Source organism: Stomoxys calcitrans, chromosome 1, assembly GCF_963082655.1.
Source record: "Stomoxys calcitrans chromosome 1, idStoCalc2.1, whole genome shotgun sequence".
Classification (NCBI taxonomy): Eukaryota; Metazoa; Arthropoda; class Insecta; order Diptera; family Muscidae; genus Stomoxys; species Stomoxys calcitrans.
Genome location: NC_081552.1, coordinates 255,098,766 through 255,121,808, shown reverse-complemented (window position 1 = coordinate 255,121,808; position 23,043 = coordinate 255,098,766). Strand labels below are relative to the sequence as shown.

Below are 23,043 nucleotides of genomic sequence, written 5' to 3'. Positions count from 1 at the left end.
AAATGATTAATAAAATAAGCAACCTAATACCCTCTTATTATTCACTTAATTGCAAATCTTTTTGGACTTTTAGACCATATTACCAGCAAGATGTCTAACCAACGTAACCATGATTTGTTACGTTTACTTAGGCCACTTCTCATTGGATGATTATTTTTTAAAAATTTTTCTTCCAACACCTTAAAAATCTTGAATAGTGTAAACTCTAACTCCATTGCTTGAAAAACCTCTTACACAAAAATAAGTAAACACTCGCTAAGTTCGGCTGGACCGAATCTTATATACCCTCCACCATGGATCGCATATCTCGAGTTACTTTCCTGGCATCCCTTCTTAGGGAAAAAAGGATATAAGAAAAGATTTACTCTGTTATTAGGGCGATATCAAGATATGGTCCGGTTTGGACCACAATCAAATTATATGTTGGAGACCTGTGTAAAATGTCAGCCAATTCGAATAAGAATTGCGCCCTTTGGTGGCTCAAGAAGTAACTTAGAGAGATCGATTTATATGGGAGCTGCATCAGGCTATAGACCGATTCAGACCATAATAAACACGTATGTTGATGGTCATGTGAAGATCCGTTGTACAAAATTTCAGGCAAATCGGATAATAATTGCGACCTCTAGAGGCTCAAGAAGTCAAGATCCCAAGATCAGTTTATATGGCAGCCATATCAGGCTAAAACCAATTTGAACCTTATTTGACACAGTTGTTGAAAGTAAGAATAAAATACGTCATGCAAAATTTCATTCCAATCGGATAGGAATTTCGCCCTCTAGAAGCTCAAGTAGACAAGTCCCCAAATCTGTTTATATGACAGCTATACCAGGTTATGAACCGATTTGAACCATACTTGAGACAGTTGTTGGATATCATAACAAAATACTTCGTGCAAAAATTCATTCAAATCGGATAAGAATAGCGCCCCTAAGAGGCACAAGAAGTAAAGACCCACGATCGGTTTATATGACAGCTATATCAGGTTATGAACCGATTTGATCCATACTTGGCACAGTTGTTGGATATCATAACAAAATACTTCGTGCAAAAATTCATTCAAATCGGATAAGAATTGCGTCCTCTAGATTCTCAAGAAGTCAAGACCCACGATCGGTTTATATGGCAGCTATATCAGGTTATGGACCGATTTCAACCATACTTAGCACAGTTAATGGAAGTCATAACAAAACACCTTATGCAAAATTGGATTAGAATTGCGCCATCTAGTGGCTCAAGAAGTAAAGACACAAGATCAATTTATATGGCAGCTTTTATCAAAACATGGACCGTTATGACCCATTTACACTCCCAACTGACTAATAAGAAGTATTTGTGCAAAATTTCAAGCGGCTATCATTACTCCTTCGAAAGTTTGCGTGCTTTCGACAGACGGACAAACGGGCGGAGATGGCTACATCGACTTAGAATGTCATGACGATATATATACTTTATGGGGTCTTAGATGGGTATTTCGGGGAGTTACAAACAGAATGACTAATATAGTTTACCCCCATCCTATGGTGTAGGGTATAAAAACAAGTAAAAAAAGCGTTAAGTTCGGCCGGCTGAACTTTGGATACCCACCACCTCGGGAATATATGTAAAACACCATTCATCAAAATTCGGTGAAAATTGCATACCTTATGTCCCATAGCAGCTATGTCGAAATATGTTCCGATTTGGACCAACTACTAATAAGTACAAGCCAATCTTCAATTGCGTATAACAAAATATTGGTCATTTTAGTAGCTATATCTAAAAATAAACCGATCTGAACCATATACGACGAGGATGTCGAAAAGCCTAACATAAGTCACTGTCCCAAATTTCGGCGAAATCGGCCCCAAAACCTCAAATCGAAATATCGGTCTATATGGCAGCTATATGCAAATCCGGACCGATCTGGGCCATATTGCAAAAAAATGTCAAAGAGCCTAACACAACTCACGGTCCAAAATTTCGGAGATATCGAACAATAAATACGCCTTTTATGGGCTCAAAACCTTAAATCGAGATATCGGTCCATATGGCAGCTACTTCCAAATCTGGGTAGATCTGTGCCATATTGCAAAAGTATGTCGAGGGACTTAACCTAACTCACTGTCCCAATTTTCAGAAAAATTGGATAATAAATGTGGCTTTTATGGGCCTAAGACCCTAAATCGGAGATCAGTCTATATGGCAGCTATATCCAAATCTGAACCGATCTGGGCTAAATTGAAGGAGGATGTCGACTGGCCTAATAAAACTAACTGTCCCAAATTTCAGCAAAATCGGGTAATAAGTGAGACCTATATGGGCTTAAGACCCTTAATCGGCGGATCGGTCTATATGGGGGCTATATTAAGATATAGTCCGATATAACCCATCTTCGAACTTTACCTGCTTATGGACAAGAAAAGAATCTGTGCAATGTTTCAGCTCAATGTCTCTATTTTTAAAGATGGTAGCGTGATTTCAACAGACAGACAGACGGACATGGCTAGATCGTCATAGATTTTTACGCCGATCAAGAATATATATACTTTATAGGGTCGGAAATGGAAATTTTGATATGTTGCAAACTGAATGACAAAATGAATATACCCCCATCCTTCGTTGGTGGGTATAAAAATGCCAATATGAAACTATCTTTGCTCAAAATGCGTATCATGGGGATTTTTGTAAAATAAAAAAAGTAAGGAAAGGCAAAAGTCGGTCGGAGCCACCACCGAGTCTACGTAATATTTTTAATATATCTAGTCAGACTGTAATTTTGTATACCAGTTGAAAAATCGAATAGAACCTTGCACGATTTTCTTACTATGGTACGAAAGTTGTGGCTTCTGCAAAAATGGAAATCTTGCCCATGAACATTCCCCTAAGGAACAGGGACAAATTTCTCATTTATCAATGAGTGCAGTCCTACTCAAGTTTTAAGCTCAATGATATGGGGCCTCCTTTTTATAGCCGAGTCCGAACGGCGTGTAGCAGTGAGACATCTCTTTTGAGAGAAGCTTTACATGGCGTAGTAACTCCCAAATGTTGCCAGAATTAAACCACCGCTGAAAAAATTTTTTTATGGTCTCGCCAGGATTCGAACCCTGGCGTTCAGCGACATAGGCGGACATGCTAACCTCTGCGCTACAGTTGCTTCTACAGCCTTAAAAGTCGAAACGCATAAAATATATATTTGGGAGTTTTATCTTTATCTGATTCGATTTTGATGAAATTTTGCACACGTATTGGGATGTCAATTAAAACATCTCATGAAAAATCTTGTAGAAATCAGACCAAAATTGAAGCTACTACAGCTTTAAAAGGGCATATCGGATATATGAGAGCTACATATATATATCTGATACGATTCTGATGAAATTTTACACACATACAAGGACATCAAAAAATCACTTTGTGCCAAATTTGGTGAAGATTGGACCAAAATGGTGCCTTCTACAGCCTTAAAAGAACATATCGGATGAAATATATATATGGGAGCTATATATAAATCTGATCCGAATCTGATGAAATTTTGCACACATATTGTGACGTCACAAAAAGCACTTCGGTAAAGATCGGACCAAAATTGTGCCTTCTACAGCCTTAATAGGTCAAATCAAATGAAAGTTATATATGGGACCTAAATTTTGCACACGTATTAAGACGTCACACGAAATATCTTACGCCAAATTTTGTAAAGATCGGACCAAAATTGTGGCTCCTACAGCTTTAAAAGGGCATATCGGATGATAGATATATATGGGAGTTATGTGTAAATCTGAACCGTTCCGATGAAACTGCTGATTATCCCAAAGTTATAATTTCTAACTTGCTCTGTTCGCTCGAGTTTACCAGACAATTCTGTGTTGTCTTTTATGCCATACCACGCCAAGTCTTTTGTAAAGCGCAATTCCCATGCACTCTTACCAACGCTTAAACACCCTGTATGATCTTCTCCAACAGGATATTACAAAAGTACCAATTTCCATACAGGGTTTGCCGAATGATTGTCTAGAGGAGCAATGCTTATTTCAAATATACGGACCAATTCTTTAAACCTCGGTTGCGTATACGCTACGTGGCCTGAGTTAAAAATAATAGTCATACGCACGGTGGGACTCTAATTGTACTTCAAATGAGTACAGCAACCTTCTATGAGTTTTCTACAAATACTTCTAATTGGAGCCCACCTTAGCGCAGAGGTTAAAATGTCCGCCTATGACGCTGAACGCATGGGTTCGAATCCTGGCGAGACCATCAGAAAGAATTTTCAGCTATGGTTTTCCTCTCCTAATGCTGGCAACATTTGTGGGGTACTTTGCCATGTAAAAATTCTTTCCAAAGAGGTATCGCGCTAAGGCACGCCGTTCTGACTCGGCTATAAAAAGGAGTCCCCTTATCATTGAGCTTAAAACTTGAATCGGACTGCACTCATTGATATGTAAGAAGTTTGCCCCTGTTCCTTAGTGGAATGTTCATGGGCAAAATTAGCAATTAGCATCTTCTAATTGGAGCCCACCTTAGTGTAGAGGTTAAAATGTCCGCCTATGACGCCCAACACCTGGGTTCGAATCCTGGCGAGACCATCAGAAAAAATTTTTATCTGTGGTTTTCCCCTCTTAATGCAGGCAACATTTGTGAGGTAATATACGATGTGAAAACTTCTCCCAAAAGTGGTATCGCACGGCGGCATGCCGTTCGGCCTCGTCTTTAAAAAGCAGGTCCCTTATCATTGAGCTTTAACTTGATTCGGACTGCACTCATTGATATGTGAGAAGTTCACCCCTGGACTAAGATCTGTTTTAGACTGCCTAACCATAATACGGTCCTGCAGTCGGAGATACGGGCGATCACGGAAAGTGTGAAGTGGTGTGGTGCTAACGCTAGGGCCTTGAGCAAAGATGGCCTGTCAGAAACAGTGACGTATATGACATACATTTCCGACGTATATTACATACGTCGAAAACGTCGTAAACCTAGCCAAAAAACTAGGTTTCTGACAGAAAAAAAAATTCGAACGAAAATATGTCGAATTTTTGATCTGATTAACTAAAAATTTTGGCATAAGTAATTTTTTCCTCCTGGAGACGAACAATATTGAAATTGGAAAAAATCGGTTCAGAATTAGAAAAAGCTACCGTAGGTTTACACGATTTTTACCAATATTGTTATAAAATGAATGACATCTGAGGTAGTGTCAAGTGAAATGGTAGATGGCGTGTTAAGTATGCTAATGTGAGGTAATGTCAAGTGAAATGGAAGATGGCGTGTTAAGTATTTTATTGAATAAGTAATGTTATTTTTAAGTATTGTTATTGAATAACATAATTAACACTCCATGTACCATTTCACTTGACACTTCCTCAGATGTCATGCATTTTTAACATATGTCGTTTACAACAGCTTTCAAAAAGCAAATTAAAACGGGGGAAGCAAATAATTTTGCAAAAGGATACAAAATAATTGCAATTTCTAAATATAATTGATGAAAACCAATAATTTATTGATTTTTTGCTTCACAAAAAAATCCTTAAACGTTACTTTATAAAATGACTTGAAATTTGCGTATATTTCCAATTTATTGTGTGAAAAATGTAAATGCAAAAATTAAAAAAAAAAACTTAATATTTCTTTTATTGCGAAATTTTTTTACATATAAACTCTTCTATATACAACAAATAAGTGACAATAATATTTGTTAAAAATCAAACTTTTACACTGAGTTATTAAGGTTTATGACGTTTGCGACTTTTTCTACGTTTTATACAAGTATACGACGTTTTCGACTTTTACAACTTTTTGACAGTCGGAAACCTAAAAAATCGTCTTACGGACCATCTCTGGCCTTGAGTGTGAACATCTTTACCGACAGTAAAATTGCCATAAGGGCAGTAACAACCAGTGGGGTAAGGTTACGAACAGTCTTGCAGTGTAAGACGGAGATTAACGCCTTCTCTGAGGATGGCAAAATCCATATCGTTTGGGTGCCGGGCCATAAAGGAGTAAGGGGAAATAAAAGGGCAGACAATTTGGCGGTGAAGGCCTGAGGACTACCGTCAATAAACTTGGTTAACCTGAAGCCTTTCGGGTCGACGCAGTCCGAGATAAGGGAGTGGGCGACGAATGAGCATGCAACATTGTGGAACAGCGAAATGGTCTGTAGGACGGCGGAAATCCTATGGGGGGATCGAGATAGTGAGAAGACGAGGCTATTACTGAAAGGAAGCAAAAAGAAAGGTCAATATAGCTAATGGTATCATAACGGGACACATAGGACTACGAGCTAACTTATGTAAAATCGGTGCGGTAAGTGATAGCATGTGTAGGTCATGCGGGGAAGATGATGAGACGTTGGAGCATTTCCTTTGTCATTGCCCAGCTTTCGCGTCCAACAGATACCGGTACTTAGGTGGAGAAACTATATCAGACATGAACCAACTTAGGGGAGTGGCATTGACATGAACCAACTTAGGGGAGTGGCATTGAAAACAATTAAGGATTTTGTAAGTAGCACGGAATTTCTAACTTAAAATTTTTTTTTAGAGGTTACTTTATAGTTTTTAGAGCGCACAACAAGCCGATTACTGGCTTAGGTGTATGTTCATAGTGGCATGGGGCGAATTTATATCACCCTCTTTTCAACCTAAACTAACCTAACCTTCCCCCTGTTCCTTAGTGGAATGTTCATGGCCAAATTTACAATTTTTTTTCTAATTGTTCTAATAGTTCATGCTTAGATATAGCCAGTAGATGGCACAGATCTTATCAGATTTATTGAAATCTAGCAAATGACAACTGTCTGGCCGAAATCGCCTTATAACCTGATATAGCTCCCCTATAAACAGTTCACCGATTAAACTCCGAAAAAACCTGAAGTGTTCAATTCCTATTCTAAGCTACAAAAAAAATTCAATTTGTCTAATAGCATTGTCATAAGGTTATTTAAAACTTGCACCTCAGAATTAAAATACGCCTTTCAGCATAATTTTTCACACAGCGTTGATTAATATTGACAAGCGTCATCGTTACATTGACTTTAACAGAGAGTTGGGAGAAACTAATGCACATATTTGCAAAAGCTATTAAACTCAATGACGACTATACAACTCCCCATTGGGTACCATGTATAAATTTGTTTGCGTTTACATGTGACACCTAAATCCACACACTTGTATACAAACAAACTCAACAGCATTAGCAATAACAATAACAAGAAAACTTCATATGACATACCTTTACACCTACCGGAATGGCTAAATCAACTCCTGTCCTCATTTAAGCCAAATTGCTGTTAATCATGCCCTGTCAAATTGTCCCGCATTCAACCTCGCACTCTGGGTTCCACTTTCTCTTTGCCTTTGTTCCCATACAGGAACCAATCATCTAACATCCATAATAATAATAATGGTAATAATAATCACCCAAGCACAAATATGGGCACGCAAAATTACCTACCTAGTCAATCGCACTCAGACACACATTCCAGCAGGTAATGTTGCCTCTACAAAATACCAACAACACATTAGCAGCCGCAATAACGGATTAATGGAGGCCACTACGAAATTAATATTGAAAAGCGGTGGCCATTTGGAGAATCTGACTGAGCATTGTCGCCGCACTACAAAACGTTGATTATTATTAATGACATTCCAACACAAAACTGACAATTGTTACATTACCAACAATAAATAAATTCTAATGAATTGTTGTTGTGGTTGCTTGAATTGCTGTTGTTGTTGTTGTTGCTGCTTATCGCCGATTCACAGCCGTCCGAGTCATCGTCATTGGTTTCGTTGTCGTCTACAGACACGCACACAATTTTGTGTGTTCGTAGGTATATGTGTATGGTATAATTGACCGGATGACCAACAGGATGGTGGAATGACAAAATAACTGAGTTTACTAGTTGACACATTCTATAGACGTGTGCGTGTGTGTGTGTGTGTGAGTGTGTTAATGTGTGGGCTCATTTGGAGTAGTGTAGTAGTATGGGATGTTGAACAATTTTCTTAGCTCTTTAAAACAACATTCTAATGAAATGAGGAATTAAGCTTCATTAAATGTGGCCAAATTTCCTGCTATTTGCTACATCAAATCGATTTCTAATTTCATTTATGGAATAGTGTATCAGGTTATTCGACTTTGCTATACTGTGGTGAATGAGGAACCATTCCTAAATCCCTAAATAGTGTCATATTATCAAGTACAATGTACTACTAGATCTTCTAACATTATAAGATATTCTTATATTAGATCTTCTAACGTTCAGTTCGGCTGGCCGAATCTAAAGCTTAAATTAACAGCTGATCACTGACAGAAGAAAGAATGCAATTACAGAGTCACAAGCTGCGAAAAAATTTGTCAACGCCGACTATATGAAAAATCCGCAATTACTTTTTGGGCAACCCAATATATACCCTCCAACATGTATCGCATGTCTCAATTTTTATACCCACAACCGAAGGATGTCGTTCCGTTTGCAACACATAGAAATATCCATACAGTATATATATTGTTGATCACCGTAAAAATCTAAGACGATCTAGCCATGCCCGTCCGTCTGTCTGTTGAAATCACGCTACAGTCTTTAAAAATAGAGATATTGAGCTGAAACTTTGCACAGATTCTTTTTATACCCTGCACCACCACTGTGGTACAGGGTATTATAGAATCACTTTCTGATTCGATTTAGCCATGTCCGTCAGTGAGTCCATGTATTCTTGTAACCAATGCAGGTCGTATTTGTTGTCCAATTGTATCGAAATTTTGCACATGTCACTTTTTCGGCCCAAGGACAAACACCATTGATTTTGAAAAAATCGGTTCAGATTTAGATATAGCACCCATATATATCTTTCATCCGATATGGCTATTTAAGGCTGTAGAAGCCACAATTTTGGTCCGATCCTTACAAAATTTGACACGAAGTGTTTTTTTAACGACCCAAAATGCATGCAAAATTTTATTGAAATCTGTCCAGATTTAGATATAGCTCCCATATATATCTTTCATCCGATATGCCCTTTTAAAGCTGTAGGAGCCGCAATTTTGGTGCGATCTCTTCCAAATTTGGCGAGAAATGTTTTGTGTGGCGTCCTAAAATGTGTGCAAAATTTCATTCAAATCGGTTCAGATTTAGATATAGCTCCCATATATAACTTTCGTCCGGTTTGACCTAAAAAGGCTGTAGAAGGCACAATTTTGGTCCGATCTTTACAAAATTTGACACGAAGTGCTTTTTGTGACGTTGCAATATGTGTGCAAAATTTCATCATAATCGGGTCAGATTTATATATAGCTCCCATGTATAACTCTCATCCGATATGCCCTTTTAAAGCTGTAGTAGCCACAATTTTGGTCCGATCCTTACAAAATTTGGCATGGAGTGTTTTATTTGACATTCTCATACGTATGCAAAGTTCCATAGAAATCGGTTCAGATTTAGATATAGCTCCCATATATATTACTCATCCGATATGGCCTTTTAAGGCTGTAGAAGCCACAATTTTGGTCCGATCTTTACAATATTTGGCATGGGCCGTTTTATTCAACGTCATATGTGTGCAAAGTTTCAAAAAAATCGGTTCAGATTTAGATATAGCTCCCATATATTTAACACATCCAATAAGGCCTTTTTTGGCTGTAGAAGCCACAATTTTGGCCCGATCTCTACAAATTTTTTCTGAGATGGTTTAATTGACATCCCAATACGTATGCAAAATTTCATCAAAATTGATTAGATAAAACTCCCCTATATATCTTTTATACGTTTCAACTCTTAAGGGTGTAGAAGCCACAATTTCCGTACCATCGTTAGAAAATCGTAGAAGGTTCTATGCGATATTTCAATAGGTAGGCAACATTAAAGTCTGACTAAATTTGGATATAAGTGCTATCTATTAAAAGTATTATGTATACTCGATGATGTAGGGTATAATATTGTCCGCTCCGCCCGACTTTTAGCTTTCCTTTCTGGTTTAAGAAGTAAAAGCGTGCTAAGTTCGGCTAGCCCAAATCTTATATACCCTCCAGAATAGATCGCATTTGTCGAGTTCTTTTCCCGCTATCTCGTTTTAGGCAAACAAAGGAAAGGATAAAAGAAAGGAATTGCTATGCTATTGGAGCTATATCAAGTTATGGTCCGATTCGGACCATAATGGAATGCATGTTGGAGACCACAGTAGTGGATACCACAGTCAGCCAAATCGTATAACGATTTGGCCATTTAGGGGCTCAAAAAGTAAACTAGGGAGATCGTTTTACAGGGGAGCTGTATCAGGTTATAGACCTATGCAGACCATATTTGACACGTATTTTGAAGTCATGGGAGAAGCCGTGGTACAAAATTTCACCCAAATCAGATAATAATTGCGCCTATAGAGGCTCAAGAAGTCAAGATCCCAGATCGGTTTATATGGCAGCTATATAAGGTTATGGCCCGATTTTAACCATACTTTGCAGAGTTGATGGAAGTCACAACGAAATACGTCGTGCAAAATTTTAGTGAAATCGAATAGGATTTGCGCCTTTTAAAGGCTCAAGAAATCAAGACCCTTGATGGGTTTATATGACAGCTATATCAGGTTATGTATCGATTTCACCCATACTTGGCATAGTGGTTGGAAATCATAATAAAGCACCATATGCAAAATTTCAGCCAAATCGTGGCTCAAGATGTCAAGATTCAAGATCGGATTAAATGGCAGCTATATCAGGTTATGGACCGATTTGAATCATACTTGGCACAGATGTTGGAAATCATAATAAAACACCTCATTCAAAATTCAGCTAAATCGGATAGGAATTGCGCCCTCTAGGGCCTCAAGAATTCAAGACCCCACATCGGTTTATATGATAGCTATATCAGGTTATGAACCGATTTCAACCATACTTAGCACAGTTGTTGAAAAAAAACTTCAGGCATAATTTCAGCCAAATCGGATAAAATTGCGCCCTGTAGGTGCTCAAGAAGTTAAGATCCAAGATAGGTTTATATGGCAGCTATATCAAAACATGGTCCGATATAGTCCATTTATAACCCCAAATGACCTACACTTATAAGCTAAATTTCAAGCGGCTAGCTTTATTCCTTCGAAAGTTACCGTGCTTTCGACGGACAGACAGACGGACGGACGGACAGATGGACGGACAGACAGACGCACAGACGAACGGACGGACAGACGAACGGACGGACAGACGATCGGACGGACAGACGAACGGATGGACAGACGACGGATGGACGGATGGACAGACGAACGGATGGACAGACGAACGGATGGACAGACGAACGGATGGACAGACGAACGGATGGACAGACGAACGTATGGATAGACGAACGGACGGACGGACAGGCGAACGGACGGACAGACGAACGGACGGACAGACGAACGGACGGACAGACGAACGGACGGACAGACGAACGGACGGACAGACGAACGGATGGACAGACGAACGGACGGACAAGACGAACGGACGGACGGACATGGTTAGATAGACTTAAATGTCATGACGATCAAGAATATATGGGGTTGCCCAAAAAGTAATTGCGGATTTTTCATATAGTCGGCGTTGACAAATTTTTTCACAGCTTGTGACTCTGTAATTGCATTCTTTCTTCTGTCAGTTATCAGCTGTTACTTTTAGCTTGCTTTAGAAAAAAAGTGTAAAAAAAGTATATTTGATTAAAGTTCATTCTAAGTTTCATAAAAAATGCATTTACTTTTAAAAAATCCGCACTTACTTTTTGGGCAACCCAATATATACTTTATGGGGTCTGAGATGAATATTTCGAAGACTTACAAACAGAATGACGAAATTAGTATAACCCCATCCTATGGTGGAGGGTATAAAAAGAATTTTTAAATAACTAAACTATTTATGATGTTAAATCTATAAAAATCTGTCCAATTTACAGGCATACATGAATTTGGTCCACATGTCACTGATAACATGTTTCTGTCAGGCGGCTGTGCATGGCATGTGCACTTTTCCTATGTCCTTCATTGCCCACAATACATACTGTACCTGTTGTCCTTCTATTTGGCAATGGTCGAAAAACCAAACTCCTAATATTTTGTCAAGCTGATAAAATTTATTAACAACTATTTTGTAGCGACTGGTACAACACAAAAAAAAAAACCCACATCATTTTGTAAGCACTTTAATGTTAGTGTGAGGGTATATCGATAGCAATGAAAGAACACACTATCAAATCTCTCACACACACACTGATATGGTAGAAACATTTTCGTTCACAATTTTTATCGCGTAATGATACAACTTGCCACAAACAACCTTGCCTGGGCATGGATATTTGTTTTCTAAATATTAGAACGAGCCACACACATGGCTCACATACATGTGTGTGCACGACGTATGGCAAATGCTATTGTTGTGGGTCATGTGGTATGTGAGCGAGAGTTGCTTGTGCTTGTTTTATTTTGGCATGGTGTTGTAGCAAAGGTATTTATGCGTTTTGTTATATCGAGTGCCAGTACTTTCAGTGAAAAATAGGCTCTTCCTAAATTAACTGCCAAAGTTGCAAGCACGAAGGACAAAAACACATATCCATGTATGTGAAATAGTTTCTATATTGGGGTGTGCACAAAATATTTTTCTTCAAAATATGAGTCTGAGGGAGATTCCAATTAAGACTTGTTGTGCCAAAGATTTTGGATAACGTTAAACATTTTGAAATAAATTTATGTTTAAAATTTGGTCTTAATATATTCCATTTTTGTTTTCCTTATCACATAGTGATCTAAATTTATGGAACTAAGCACTTCAAAGTGTTGTATTTATTCAGTACAACCTGTTATACTTTAGCACTTAAACAACATGTGTTGTTATATATTATTTGAATTGTTTTTGGACTTCCGTTACATGAAACATTTCCAGTTCTGTACAAAATTGAACAAATATGTTTGACACAAAGAAAACAACTTGGCCTCGGTTGGGCGAAAAAAATAAATGATTTTGTTTGTGCCAAAAAACTTTACACAAAAAGCTTCATTATGAAATTTTATTTTACATGATATTTTATTCAGGTCAAACAATGCAAATTAGTCTATAAGAAAATTGCATTTCAAATATATGAACTCAGTTAATCAACAAAAAAAAAACTAGACAAAATGAGACACAATTGAGTTAGTGTGCTGAATATTAGCCACATAGAACAAATGAAGGATTTACCATTAAAAAGGCAATAAGTTCGGCAGTGCCGAAATTTGGATACCCACCACCTCGGGTTTATATGTAAGTCTTTATCGGGAGATCAGTCTTCATGGCAGCTATATCTTAATATTGTCCGATCTGAACCATATTTGCGTCAGATGTTAGGAGGCCTAAAACTATGTACAAAATTTCAGCCAAATCGGACGAAAATTAAGGCCTGCAGCGACTCAAAAAGTCGAATCGTTAGATCGATTTATATTGGGGCTATATCAGGTTATAAACCAATTCGAACCTTATTCGGCTCAGTTGTTAAGAGTCATAACAGAACACTATATTCGAAATTTTAGCCAGTGCAAAATTTCAGCCAAATCGGACAAGAAATGAGGCTTTCATAGGCTCAAGAAGTCAAATCGAGAGATCTGCTTATATAGGAACTATATCCAATTCTGAACCGATATGGCCCATTTGGCAAAATTTTAGGCGGCTAGCTTTACGCGTTCGATCGCTATCGTGATTTCGACAGCCGTCCTTCCGTCCCTCCGTCCGCCCCTCCGTCTGTTTCTCCATCCGTCCCTCCGTCCGTACGTTCCTCCCTCCGTCCGTCTCTCCCTCCATCCCACCGTCCGTCCCTCCACCCGTCCCACCATCCGTCCCTCCACCCGTCCCTACCTCCCTACGGCCGTCCATCCCTCCATCCGAAGCTTCCTCCGTCCATCTCTCTGTCCGTCACCACCGTTCGACCCACCGTCCCTCCCTCCGTCCATCCCTCCCACTGTTCCTTAGTGGAATGTTCATAGGCAAATTTTTTTCAAATTTGCATTTATTTGCTACGACCGACTATAAAGATATTTTCACTTTTGTAGAAGCAATCTTTTACAAACCTAATTAACTGTTTTTTAACTGATGTGCTTCCAACATTATCTCGTGCAGGATTTTCCAAAAAGATTGAAGGCAGACCACATTCCATCGATAGCTTATGTGCTTACAACTAACAAACAAAAATATGTACCCAAAAACCAAGTTGAATGATGTCAACGCCAAAAATTTCTTAGAATATCAAGGCAAGTCTTCATATTTCTGTTGCTCTGTAATCGTTTAGTCCGCCTTAGCTAGAGGCCAATTATTATAAAAAACCTTCACAAGAAAATACAAAAATCCAGTGCAAATAAAAACAAGTAAAAAGGCGTTAAGTTCGGCCGGGCTGATCTTTGGATACCCACCATCTCGGGTATATATGGTAACCATCTTTCATCACAATCCGGTGAAAATTGGATAACTTAAGCACAAAAATTCGGCACGGACATTGAGTGGTTTAATATATATGTCACTATTCAATTTTGTAGAACAACATATTGGACTCTTTGGCAGATAATCCAATTATAAACCGATCTGAACCATATTAAGGTCGAATATCGTGAGGCTCAGAAGAACACACTGTTTCAAATTTCAGCGAAATCTGGTAATAAGTAAAGCTTTTATGGCGTTCAGACCCTCTATCGGGAGATCGGTCTATATGGCAGCTATATCCAAATAAAGTCCGATCTGAACCATATTTAGGTCAGATATCGGGAGGCTAAAAATAACTCACTATTCCAAATTTCAGCGAAATCGGATAAAAAATAAAGCTTTTATGGGCTTCAGACCCTCTATGGGGAGATCAGTCTATATGGCAGCTATATCTAAATAAAGTCCGATCTGAACCATATTTAGGTCAGATATCGGGAGGCTTAAAATAACCTAATGTTTTGAACTTCGGTGAAAATGGGTAAAAATTAAGGCTTTTATGGCCTTCAGACCCTTTATCGGGAGATCGGTCTATATGGTAGCTATATCTAAATATAGTCCGATCTGAACCACATTCTGATCCTATGTTGAGAGGCGTAAAACTACTCAATGTTTTAAATTTCAGCGAAATCGGTTAAAAAATAAAACTTTTTTGGGCTTGAGACCCTTTATCTGGGGATCGGTCTATATGGCAGCTATACCTAAATATGTATCCGATTTGTTCAATATTTAGGTTAGACTTCAAGAGGCTTAAGATAACCCTCTGATTCAAATTTCATCTAAATCGGGAAATAAATAAAGCTTTTATGGCCTTCAGACCCTTTATCTGGGGATCGGTCTTTATGGCAGCTATACCTAAATATAGTCCGATTTGATCAATATTTAGGTCAGATTTTGGGAGGCCTTAAACTACTCGCTGTTTCAAATTTCAGCAAAATCGGATGATAAAAAGAGTTTTTGCGGACATTAGACCCTTTAAAAGGTAAATCGGTCTATATAGCAGCTATATCCAAATGTGGTCCGATTTGGCCCGTTGAAGAACTTAACCAGCGTGTATCAAAAAGACGTATCTGTGCCAAATTTTAGCTCAATATCTCAATTTTTGAAGGCTCTAGAGTGATTACAACAGACGGACGGACGGACGGACGGACGGACAGATGGATAGACGGACTGACACAGGGACATCATTAAATCGTCTTAGAATTTAACGACGATCCGATTGTAGGGTTGGACATATTTCGATGTGTTGCAAACGGAATGACTAAATGAATATACCTCCTATCCTACGGTGGTGGGTATAAAAAAAAATTAAATACCATTAAAATCGCCTTAATCGAGCCATTCCAATGTACACAATTCGAAAAGCTTAACGATTCATAAATTGCTGTAATTATTCATGTTGAATAATTTACTTAAGCCTTTCGTACAAAACCATTCGAAGGTGCACACAGTAATTCCCTTCTGTATGAAAAGAGGAATAGAAATAGGTTAATCGCCTTTATGGGTGTCAGAGTAACCATAATAATTTGACTACGATTTATACCCCATCTTTTCAAATGTGTCAAAGTTCATAATTAATTATCCTTAATTATATATGTATGTGTGTTGCGTTATGCTATGCTCCATACTGCCAAGATTTTATGAGTTTAGACGACGTTTGGCTTCTTTATGCAACGCTTAAGCGCAATGCACATACACTTAGTCAACGAAAAACACACACACACACATACCAGAATAAAAATAAATCCTTATTTTCTCTGACCCAGTAATAATCTCATGTTACACGCACTTTCCAACTTAGCTCCACTATGAAATATTAAATGGAAACAACAACAAAAATTAAGTCTTAGTACACCATCAATTTGGTCGAGAGTATTTTTGGTTAGACCGTAAAGAAAGCAGCAGCAACAACAATAACAACAAGAACTGCTAGAAAGCAGGGCAAGCAACCAACAATTTCAACCATCCATGGTAATAAATTTTGAAAACTAAAGTACTGTGAATGTGTGTGTGTGTTTTCTTTTTTCCCTTTCGAATATATTTAAAATAATGTTTTTGTTTTTTTTTTACATTTTCTAAATGCTCTTCCTCTATAGCACAATTGTCGGCATTCCCTCATTTGGCGCATATATACCACAATAGCATTGCTAGAGCCTGGCCCTGGCATGCAAAGACTTCTACACGCACGCCACCCTACCACACACCACAAAAGAATAGCACGTTTTGTTGACACAACCGCTCGCATTCGATGGTGCAACCAAGAAAAGAATTCAGCGTTTTTTTGTTTTTTCCTGGCATTTTACTCGCCAATTGTAGTGTTTTCATGCACATTTTTGTGGAACTTAAGGTAGGCACAGTGGGCTAAATGGAACGCATATGGAACAAATTGCAAAAATAAGTCAGTGCGCAATACCATGAAATATTTAGGCAATGTTATGAATTAGACAAAGGATCAAAAAGTCACTAGCAGATCGGTTAACATGAGGTCTAAATTTAGTTGTGAAAATATCTCTAATGTATAAACTACTAAAATTGCTTTTGATCCACACCACTATAGGATGAGGGATATACTAACCTCATCATTCCGTCTGTAACACCTCCAAATATTGCTCTGCGATCCCATAAATTATAAACATTTTTGGTGGCCTTGAATTTAGCCACGTCGGTCCGTCTGTCTGTCCGTCCGTCTGTCTGTCTGTCCGTCCGTCTGTCTGTGCGACCGTCTGTCTGTCCGACCGTCTGTCTGTCTGTCTGTCTGTCCGTCCGTCTGTCTGTCTGTCCGTCCGTCTGTCTGTCTGTCCGTCCGTCTGTCTGTCCGTCTCTCTATTGAAAACATGGAAGCGTTCGAACACTTCAAACTAGCCACATGAAATGTTGCATGGATTCTTCTTATTGATGCAGATCATTGGGGATTGCAAATGCGACATATCGGTTCTGATTTTAATATAGCTCCTATATAAACCGATCTCCTGATTTGATTTATTGAGCCCCTAAAACAGACAGTTTTATCCAATTTGGCTATGATTCTGCTCGTGGTGGCTTTTTATGACTTCCCATAACTGTTATGAAATTTGGCCAAGGCTTCTCAATGAGTAATAAAACACTTCATACCAAATTTCGTGTGAATCGGTTGAAAATTGGGATAACTAAAGTAACTTCGAAAAAAAAAATTTGCGTTAGGAGTTCTGTGCTGCTTACAAAATCCTTAATCATTGTCCATGCCACGCCCTAAGTTGGTTCATGTCTATTATTGTGACCCCACCTAAATGCCGGTATCTGTTAGACGCGAAAGCTGGGCAATGACAGATAGTAAATGCTCCAATGTCTCATCAACCTTCCCGCATGCCCAACACATGCTATCACTTGCCGCACCGATTTTAAATAAGTGAGCTCGTAGTCCTATGTGTCCCTTGCTTCCTTTCAGTAATAGCCTCGTCTTCTCTCGATCTGGATCTCCCCATAGGATTTTCGTCTTCCAACCGACCGTTTCGCTATTTCACAGGGCTACAAGCGCATTAGTCACCCACGCCCTTAACTCGGACAGCGTCGACCCGAAAGGCTTCGGGTTAATAAAGTTTATTGACGGCAGTTCTCTGGCCTTCACTGCCAAATCAGCTTTTTGCTCATTTCCCTTTACCCCAGCCACGACCAATGGTACCCATACGATGCAGATCGTACCATCCTTACAGAAGGCGTTAATCTCCTTTTTACATTCCAAGACTGTTCGTGACCTTACCGTTCTGATTGTTATTGAACTTATGGCCGTAAAGATGTTCATATTCGACCTCTTCGCGTTGCGCATCACACCACCTCACGCATTCTGTGATCGCGCGGATCTCCGCCTGCAGTCATTGTGTAACATTTCAGTCTATTCGGATAAGAATTGCACCTTGTAGGGGCTCAAGAAGCAAAATCGAGAGATCAGTTTATATGGGAGCTGTATCAAGCTATTGATCGATTCAGACCATATTGGATACGGTCATGGGAGAAGTCGTTCTACACAATTTCTGTCAAATCGGATGAGAATTGCGCCCTCTATAGGCTCAAAAAGTCAACATCCCAGATTGGTTTATATGGCAGCTATATCTGGTTATGTACCTAGTTATTGGAAGTCATAATAAAACATCTCATGCAAAATTTCAGCCAAACCGGATGAAAATTGCGCCCTCTAGCGGCTAAATAAATCAACATCCAAGATAGATTTATATGGCAGCTCAACCAGGTTATGAACCGATTTGAACCATACTTAGCGCAGTTGTTAGCAGTGATTACAAAACACCACGTGCAAAATTACAGCCAAATCGGATAAAAATGGCGCCCTCTAAAAGCTGAAGAAGTCAAGACCCAAGATCGGTTTATATGGCAGCTAAACCGATTTAAACCATACTAAGCACAGTTGTTGGAAGTGATACCAAAACGCCACCTGCAAAATTTCAGTCAAATCGGATGAGAATTGCGCCCTCCAGCGGCTGAATAAATCATGATCCAAGATCGATTATATGGCATCTAAACCAGGTTATGAACCGATTTAAACCATACTAAGTACAGTTGTTGGAAGTGATACCAAAACACCACCTGCAAAATTTTAGTCAAATCGGATGAGAATTGCGCCCTCTAGAGGCTCAAGAAGTCAAGACCCAAGATCGGTATATATGGTAGCTATTTCAAAACAAGGACCGACCTACAATAAAAAGTATTTGTGCAAAACTTTAAGCGCGTAAGTTTGTGTGCTTTCTACAGACAGACGAACGGACGGATGGACAGACGAACGGACATGGCTAGATCGACTTAAAATGTCATGACGATCAAGAATATATATTTTTTTTGACCTCTTAGACCCATATTCGTGCTGTTACAAACAGAATGACGAAATTAGTATGCGCCCATCCTATGGTGAAGGATATAATAAGAACTGCCATGAAATTTCAAACGAAAAGCATAATTCGTCCCAACAAGAATCAAGACGATCCGAATTCTATATGTCTAAAAAAGTCATGAAATGGAATGGTATCCGACTACAAACTATTTCAGGTACCATCCCACTGTGCATTCTCATCCATTTGGTAATGTATGTCAGGAGGCCGATGAAACGCTAATACATAGCCATATGCTACTTGGATACTTTAGGATATGACAGAGTTTCCACACATTCGGCATTCCATTACACACAAGTTGCTCTGTTGTAATTATTGTCAAGAACCATATGGCATTGGGAAGAGGACAACACGAACTATGACAAAATTCCACGACATTCACGTGCAAACACAACCAAAATCTTTGCATAACTTCCTCAAGCAAATATACCCGGGTAGAGGACACTCAATGCTGTATATTTTTCTCCAATGCTGAACACGTGGTTGCGTGCCTATGAAAACTCGTCATTCATTTAAATAATCCCATCCCCAACTCACTATCGCCTGGTTTCACCTGTTCCAAAGTTTACTAGCCACGAATAGAGCCAAGCAAAGTAATGTTGGTCTTCGTCACCACATGGGAATGACGCATTCACCGCAGAGTAACTGCAGCATTGAAACAAAAGCCAATGATTTTTATGAGCGCTGTGGTAGCCATGCTCGGATGAGTTAAACAAAACAAAAAAAAAACCCAAAAACAAAAGATGCCTTAGGGCACGAAATGGCTTTGCTGCAGCATATCCAGCATACGAGCAGTTATAAAATCTGGCATGAAAGGCCGCATACCTAAGGGAGGTATGGGGATTAGAGTGCTTAAATGTTCTTCCGTTTACAACTGCAACGTATGAAATAAAAGCCTGAATGCAGAGCCATTATTCACCATCAGGGAGCTGCAACTGAATTTGCTTACTTTGTGATCCATCACGTATGGCAAACAAAAGGTTTCGTCTCTACTTTGGCTTTAGATATATTAGGAGGAATTTTGTTTTTTTTTCGATAGAGAAGAGCACTTATGATACAAACTACATACAAAGCATTCCTCATTAGCTATATGTGGTTAAAGCCAAATTTGCTTTTAAAGAAACAGAACTTTTGTTTTAGTGCAACTGCAGTCATTAGCTATCGACTGCAAATGAGGTTTACATTTCTATTTACATTCCATTTGAAATGACACGCATTGGTCAAAATGCAGTGGAAAAAGTTAGTAATCCGATTGTAGTCAAAGAAAATAACTTTCCTCCAAACTTTGAGCCGCCAATTAATGCAGAGTAAAACAAATTTTGAAAAAAATATCTATAATGGACCACATTTCGTATCTTTGGGTTATCTACTGATGCGAGGACTATAGTTGAACATATGAGGACTATATATTATAATTCCGATTTCCAGAGGTCAAATAAATCAAATCTGATGATCGGATTATATAGCAGCTACATCAGGATGTAGACCAATTCGAATCATACTTGGCACCAGGGCTACGGATTCGGAGCCTTGAAGTCGGAGTCGAACTATTTTGCCTGGAGTCGAGATAAGTTTCTCGACTCCGGACAAAGTAATGAAAAATTTTTCAACAAAAAAAAAATTAATTATAAAAATGTTTTTCAATACAAAATAAGTAAAAAGACGTTAAGTTCGGCCGGGCCGAACTTTGGATACCCACCACCTCGGTTAGATATGTAAACCACATTTCATCAAAATTCGGTGAAAATTGCATACCTTATGTCCCATAGCAGTTATATCGAAATATGCTCAGATTTGGACCAAATATTAATAAGTTCAGTAGCTATATCTAAAAATAAACCGATCGGAATCATATACGACACAAATTTTAGTGAAATCGGATTAAAAATGCCCCTTTAATGGGGCCAAGACTTTAAATCGAGATATCGCTCTATATGGCAGCTACATCCAAATCTGAAGAAAGATGTCGAAAGCCTTAAGACAACTCGCTGTCTCAAATGTCAGCGACATCGGACAATAAATGCGCCTTTTATGGCCCCAAAACCTTAAACCGAAAGATGGGTCTATATGGCAGTTATATCCAAATCTGGACCGATCTGTGCCATATTGCAGTAGTATGTCAAGGGCCTTAACTTAACTCACTTTTCCAAATATCGGCGACATCGGATAATAAATGCGCCTTTAATGGGCCCAAAACCTTAAATCGAGAGATCGGTCTATATGACAGCTATATTCAAATCTGAACCGATCTAGGCCAAATTGAAGAAAGATGTCGAAAGCCCTAAGACAACTCGCTGTCTCAAATTTCAGCAACATCGGTTAATAAATGTGGCTTTTATGGGCCTAAGACCCTAATTCGGAGGATCGGTCTATATGGCAGATATATCCAGATCTGATCCGATCTATTCCATATTACAGAAGTATGTCAAGGGGGTTAACTTTACTCACTGTCTCAAATTTCGGCGATATCGGATAATAAATGCGCCTTTTATGGGCCCAAAACCTTAAATCGAGAGATCGGTCTATATGGCAGCTATATTCAAATCTGGACCGATCTGGGTCAAAATGAAGAAGGACGTCGAAAAGCCTAACTTAATTCACTGTCTCAAATTTGTGCTACATCGGACAATAAATGCACCTTTTATGGCCCCAAAACCTTAAATCGAGAGATCGGTCTTTATGGCAGCTATATCAAAATCTGAACCGATCTGAGCCAAATTGAAGAAGGATGTCGAAGGGCCTAACACAACTCACTGTCCCATATTTCAGCAAAATCGGATAATAAATGTGGCTTTTATGGGCCCAAGACCCTAAACCGGAGGATCGGTCTATATGGCAGCTATATCCAAATCTTTACCGATCTGAGCCAAATTGGCGAGGGATGTCGAAGGGCCTAACACAACTCACTGTCTCAAATTTTAGCAAAATCAGATAATAAATGTGGCTTTTATGGGCCTAAGACCCTAAATCGGCGGATCGGTCTATATGGGGGATATATCAAGATATAGTCCGATATAGCCCATCTTCGAACTTTACCTGCTTATGGGCAAAAAAAAAGAATCTGTGAAAAGTTTCAGCTCAATATCTCCATTTCTAAAGACTGTAGCGTGATTTCAACAGACAGACGGATGGACATGTCTAGATCGTCTTGATGAGATCATCACCTGCTCCCGATATAGCCCATCTTCGAACTTAACCTGCTTATGGACAAAAAAAAAGAATGTGTGAAAAGTTTCAGCTCAATATCTCCATTTTTAAAGACTGTAGCGTGATTTCAACGGACAGACAAGTCTAGATCGTCTTAATGAGATCATCACCTACTCCCAAGATGCCCATTACAGGAGTACCAATGATTGAGGTAATCCAGATGAACCTCCACCGGAGCGAGACTGCTACACACTCTCTGATGAAGAAAATCAGTATGGACAAGATTCATATTGCCTTAATTAATTAACAGTTAATATTGGTAACACCGTTACCTTTCTTAATAAGATTAGGGAGGATGTATTAGATCAGACGAACCTCATCGGCAAGGTTCGGTGAGGTTCAGGATTGGAGAGTCTCCATGGAAGACTTTTTCTCTGACCATCTCTACATTAGATTTAGAATAGCACGGCCAGCGCCGAAACCGGCGGAAGAATGACGTTTATCGAAGATTTATAATAACTGAATTTATGGTGAAGGAATTCTTGAGGAGCTTCATACCATTTAAGTCGCTCGGATCTGGTGG

The 23,043-nt window shown here is 38.9% G+C and overlaps 1 protein-coding gene across 5 annotated transcripts in view; it reads left to right on the top strand.

Annotated features, from left to right (window-relative positions):
• Positions 1 to 23,043, top strand: part of LOC106089047 (gamma-aminobutyric acid receptor subunit beta) — a 144,681-nt gene that overhangs the window by 1,324 nt on the left and 120,314 nt on the right. The gene's annotated exons all lie outside the window — the stretch shown is intronic.